Source organism: Eumetopias jubatus, unplaced genomic scaffold, assembly GCF_037043125.1.
Source record: "Eumetopias jubatus isolate StellerSeaLion01/CBP00866 unplaced genomic scaffold, mEumJub1_p1.0 scaffold_9, whole genome shotgun sequence".
In the NCBI taxonomy this organism is placed as follows: domain Eukaryota; kingdom Metazoa; phylum Chordata; class Mammalia; order Carnivora; family Otariidae; genus Eumetopias; species Eumetopias jubatus.
The window spans coordinates 53076788-53082787 of NW_028274815.1; the positions used below are offsets into that span (position 1 = coordinate 53076788).

Consider the following 6000-nt stretch of genomic DNA (forward strand, 5'->3'; position numbering starts at 1 on the left):
GCTCCAACATGCACAGGCAGGGGCCTCACTGACTAAGAGGCTCTGAGGCCAAGGCCAGGGCCCCTCAGTGCCCAAGATCTGACATCATTGCTAGGACTTTGACCCAGGTCCTGCCTTAGCAGGTCTATCTAGCCGACAGGCTGGGACTTAACCCATCTACCCCTGTCTCTGCTTCTGCAGCTAAAAACACATGGAACTCATCAGAACATGTACATACAGAGCTTTCTCCACCATGCAGTTCAAGGCACCTTACATTCTTTTTGGAACTAGCTGGAGTGTACCCAAAGGAAAAATCAGCCCAACTGAAATGTATGATAAGAACAAGTGACTGCTATTGTATCTCACTGGAGACTGAAGCATAATTGCATATTGGCTCCTTGTATACAGATAAGAAAATATATGATCTTGTATTAATTTTGAGGTTGGAAAATTTTAAAATACACATGTATTTTTCATTTCTACTTCATTCTCCCTCTTCACAAGCAATGTTAAATGGGTAGGTGATAGCTGTTAACTCTCTATTTTAAAAAAATTGATAATATGTGAATATGATTAAAAAAATTCAAATAATACAAAAAGGTATAAAGTGATAAGTCTGGATGAACTTTACCCCTCTACCTTGTTTTGGCAACCACTGTTATAATTTTCCTATGTATACTATCAGAACTGTTTAATGCATTAACAAGCATATAGATGACAGTCTCCATCATTCTTACAAAAAAGTAGTAGAATACCATGCAAACCTATATTTTACTTTTTAAAAAAAAATGTTTTTTAAAAGATTCTGTGATATCATTCTATATCTGTTCTTGTCAACCTGCATCACTTTTTAACCAGTGCATAGTACTACACTGAATGGATGTTCCATAATTTAACCAGCCCTTTGGTGACAGATATTTAGTTCATTTCCAATCTTTTATTGCTACAAACAAGGCTGCAGTCTATATATCCTTGTCCACATGCCTCTACACACATATCCAAGTATATCTTTATGACAAATTCAGAATTCACATTGCTAGAACAAAGGCAAATCCATTTTTAAATTTTGACAAACTGCCCAATTTCAGGGCAATTCCATCTATGTACCTGCTAGGTATCCATGACTGGGTTTAGACAGCTGTCCATAAACCCCTTGAAACTGTATGAACAATGTCAAATATGTGTTTCTTTTTCTCAAGAGACAATTCATGGCTCTAACCAGATTCTCAAAGCAGTCTATAACTGACAAGGATGAGAACTACTGAGTCAATGGATTCTTGTATAGCATCCAAAAGCATTGATAGCAAAAGCTGAAATGAGGCAGGACCCAGAAAATGCCTTCCTGAGCTCCCTGAAGAGGAGCGAGAGGGAAGATGCTGGGGACTGATTATACCACCAGGCTTGTATCTCTTAAGGACCTGCTCCAGGGGAGATGACTCAAGTACACATAAATCAGGAGAACTTGTTCCCATCACAAACCTTCTATGTTACTTTCTGGTAATAATTTAATGTTACCTCTGGTGGGAGGGGTGCAGGGGGGACGAGTGCCTTAACCCAGAGAAATGAATCCACAGCGACTGGGCAGGGAGGTCTTTCTACTGACCTGACAAAAGGCCACTCTTGGGACTTCCTGCTCTGTTACAAGTCAGGCCGCTCATGCTGTAGGCCTTAAAGGGTTAATGATGGAGAGGTGGGGTTGGTGGAGGTCTTTTCCAGAGCAATTTATAGTCTGGCCTATAGCTGCAATTTATCCCCCCTGCTGATTGTGGTTCATTCTGGTGAAAACATTCACTCAGGTTCTTATGTTTAGCAATCTGGACCAAGAAGCAATATGGCAATTTACTGACCTCAAACATCTTGAGCCTTTAAAAAGAATTCTTCAAAGGTGGTGGTTCAGGTTCCCATAGCAAAAGCTCTTAGTCCAGTGCAGACCACAACTGAACACTAACAAGCTAGTTCCAATAAAACAAGCAACAGACCTAACAAATCCTACATTTCCAGGTAAATTATTCTTAATATAGTAATCCATCTCAGGTTCAATTAAGTTTAAAAATAAACAAAACCCCTTTGGTTTAGACCCTCTGGCGTAGGGGTGTCAAGCACTATAAAACTATGGGGTGCATTTGATGTGATAGGTATAATAAAGAGCTGTCCTTGAGAATGGGGACAATGTCAGCTTTTACCACATTATTTACAGCATAATGACAGGCCTAAATTCCCTGAAGTTCCAGGTTTTTGTTAATGCTTGACTTCATTTATCAAGCATGCATATATTCATGTGTTTCTAAAGCTTAATTTCTCAAAGCAAGGTCCAAGAAACATCTGAATCACAATCATCCAGGGAACCTATTAAATATGCATTTTCCTGGGCCCAACCCTGTCATATTGGATGAGAATCCCGGGGATTGGGGCAAGAATCTCCACGTTGTGTAAGCTTCCTGAGGAATTCTGATGTACCCTGAAGTGAGAAAGCTATGGCTTTGGAGGTCATCTTAGTTTAACCTTCTACCCTTCACAGCCCCATCCAAAAGGGGCTACAAGGCCCCTGCCTAGAGGCCTCTGCTGAGAAAGCTCTCCATCTCCAAGTCCACCCAGCCTAGGGGTTTCAAAAGCCACACCGTACATCCAGCAGAACCCGCCATCCAACACAGCTCTGCCCAACCACAAGGAATGAGTTTATTCTCTGGTCTACATGCCAAGCCCCTCAAGAATTTAGGGCCATTAATGTGTCCCCACACCCACCTCATCTGTAAAACAAGATTAGGAACCCTACCTCAAGTTGAAATCACTATTAAATGAGTAACCAAGGATGACTGTTTTTCAAAGTCCCTCCAGATAGGACACGGCAGCACCCATCAAACTGCCTTCACAGTAGCCCTAACTGCAGGGAAAGCAAACCCTCAAGGGCTAGGTATGGGCCAAATCACAGCCCAAATCCCAAGCAAAAAAAATTTTAAGTTTCTTGTTTTATATTAAAAAGGTACAAATTTTGAATTCTACTCTAAAATATATCTGGTTGTTTTAGCATAAAAAGTGTTTTTAATTTCAAATATCGAGATAAAATTGACCCCCACCCCCCAGGCCCTTGGTTTATTCTGAACCTTCAGGTATTCCCTGGCAGTGCCCGGTACTCACTCTTGAAGAGTGGGCTTCGTGGACAAGCAGAGGATCCAGATGGGGAAAAACAAATGAGTGGTTAGACATAAAGAAATGGGCCAAAGGATATGAGTCTGAGGATGGCCAGGGGGCTCATTCTTCAGATGCTGAGGGCTGGTGTGTTTCGATCTGACTGCATGTTACTCTCCTACTTGCTTTCAGAGAAAAAAATATCCCTAGCCAAATGTAAAAATATTTAGGAGGGAAATTCATAGACACCCTTGATCTAACAGTCATGTGCCTGTGTGTGTGTGTGTGTGTGTGTGTGTGTGTGTGTGTGTGTGTGTGTTTCCCCCCAAAACAACAGAAATCTGGCCTTGACCAGATAGGGCTGGGCTCTGGGAAGGAAGCAGGTCTTGGTTGGCTGTGATTACCCATCTCATTCCTGTTCCCTTCCCCTCCTGCTTGCTCTTCCACCTCTGTGTCTTCTGAGAACTCCCTGGTAAGGAAAGAGCTAGGGGTTGGCCATCAGAAGTGTTACCTGCAATGTAAGGAGGAGGTGGGATGGATAATTTGGAGGGGGTGACCCTATCCATTCTTCCCACGGTGAGCTGGAGAGAGCAGATGCCCAGTTGTCATGAAAGGTGTGGGTTACTCAGTACAGCTCCTGGACTTGCATCAACCCAGGGAGCACTTACAGTGGGGCAGACTGTTGAAAAGCAAAAGTCTCTTTGGCCCCAAAGTCTCCCGCTAGTCAAAGCCAAGACAAAAGAGTGAGACTGTGCCTGTGGCAGACTCAAGTCATAGATCTCATAACAACAGATTCCCGGGCGCCTGGGTGGCTCATATGGTTAAGCGTCTGCTTTCGGCTCAGGTCATGATCCCAGGGTCCTGGGAACGAGTCCCGCATCGGGCTCCCTGCTCCTTGGGAGCCTGCTTCTCCCTCTGCCTCTCTCTCTCTCTCTCTCATGAATAAATAAATAAAAATCTTAAAAAAAAAAAAACAGATTCCCACGTGCCAGCCGGCCATTCTGCTGAGGCCATTAGATACGTGAGGAGAGACAGGGTAAGAAACTAGGAAAAGCAAGTAAGTTTCTTAAAAGGAGAAAAGAAAGAACGAAAAAGAAAACTTAGGTATTAGATTGAGTCAGCTGCAGGGAGTATTAACTCAATCCTTTCTTGTTAATGCCCGAAGCCAGCGCAGTTCTTGGCACATGAACTCAACAGAAAACTGCCGAGGTCTCTGACCCGTCTACATTCCGAGCTGGAAGGTGCCGGTGGATACCCGCCTGCGCCAGGCCCACTTCGAGCAAACCCCGGGCGGCCGGCGCCCGCTCCACCTGGTGGCCGCCCAAGCCCCGCCCGCAGGCAGGCGGCGGGCACCCCCTCCTGGGCGCGGCGCAGGGCTGTTCCCGCGAGGCGCCCCGAGGCTGCTGCGCCCCTTTCCCCGAGCCCAGGACCCCCGGCACAGGGCCCCCTTACCGCTCGTGCCGAGACCGGGCTGAGCTCGTCCCCGGCGGCCGCGCAGATCACGCCGTTCCCGGGGCCGGGGAGCGGGTCTTATCCCGGGCGGACCCGCCCCACTTCGGGGTGGAGACCGAGTCCGAGTTCCTGGTTGTCCCTCTGCACACGGGACCGGAAGATCCTCCGGGAGGCGGGGCGAAGCGCACCTGGGGCCCGGGGTCGGTACCGCCACGCCTGGCGGCCAGCGGGGAACCAGCCTCGCTCCCAAACCTGGGGCTGCACCCGGCACGTCCCCGCGCCCCGCCAGAGACCCGGCGCGCTGTCCAGGCTCCGCGGCCCCGTCGCCCTCCCGGCCCCGCGCTTGCCTCGGCAGACTCCGAGCACTTGGACTCTCCGCGACTGAGGCGCCCGGGCGCCCCCAAGCTCTCGGAGCTGCGAGCCTCTCCCGCGCCCGCCCTGGGCCGGCGGAGGCCCGGAGGCCCGCAGCGAGTCACCGCTCTACCCCCCTCCATCCCCCGCCGGGAAACCGCACTTTCTCTCGCCCAGTCTGCGGCCAGAGCAGTGGGAAGTGAAATCACGACTGCACATTGAAACAAATACCCCCGAAAAGTTCCCAGTAGTTTCCCATCTCCCTTGCGGAAAACGGAGTTCCCTTTCCTTGGGGACACCTTTGGGAATAGGAGTTCGGAGCCGCCGCAGATCGTTCTCTCCTCCCCAGGAAATTACCAGGGTTTGGTACTGGTCGGCAGCCCCTAGGGTCGGCCCGGGAGCCGCGCTCACGCCGTGTGAGACCGGTTTATGCGTTCGTTGCTGCCTCCCCGAATGACACCGGCCTCGAAGGCACCGAGTCTAGGTCGTCTTGGCACAGGCGCCAAGTACAGGGTCCAGCACATAGTAGGTGCTTGGTGCTTGCAGAATGAATCCTTTGAAGCTACCGGCAAATTCGGATTTTATTTAATAGAGGGTAGGTAGCTTGGGGGAGTGTGTTTGCTATCCAATAGAACAAAATCCAAGTGGCTATTACACCCTTAAAGCCGGAGAGGTGACATTAAATCATGTCATTAAGATGTAGCAAAAGAAGGTGGTTTGACATGGTTAAGAACATGGGTTTTAGGATCGGACTGGTTTAGATTCTAGACCTCGTTCTGTCCCCTTTCTCTGCTTTGATAAAATTTCCGAGCTTCACTTTATGAACTCACCTAGAGGAAACAAAATCAGGATGAAAAAGAATGAAATAGGAAAATTCATTTCCTCAGTGATTAGAGAGACTGTTGCATTCCTTAAAAATTAACAATTAGGCTACTCTAACAATAAACAAACAAAAGGCTGGGAATGGAGCTGATGCACTCTGCCAAAATCACCTTTACCAGGCAGATACACATAGCTCACAACTGCCCCTTTCTCTCATAAATGCCCTCACAGCAGGTTGGGGAGCCACAGTCCAAAGCCAAGTTTCTGGGG

The 6000-nt window shown here is 48.0% G+C and overlaps 1 protein-coding gene across 1 annotated transcript in view; it reads right to left on the reverse strand.

Moving 5' to 3' along the window:
• Nucleotides 1-4697, reverse strand: part of ANXA4 (annexin A4) — a 74176-nt gene extending 69479 nt beyond the window's left edge. Inside the window, exon 1 of the mRNA XM_028116284.2 lies at nucleotides 4558-4697. The gene's annotated coding sequence lies outside the window, so the exon portion shown is untranslated. The remainder of the gene's footprint in view (nucleotides 1-4557) is intronic.
• Between the last annotated feature and the right edge of the window lie 1303 nt (nucleotides 4698-6000).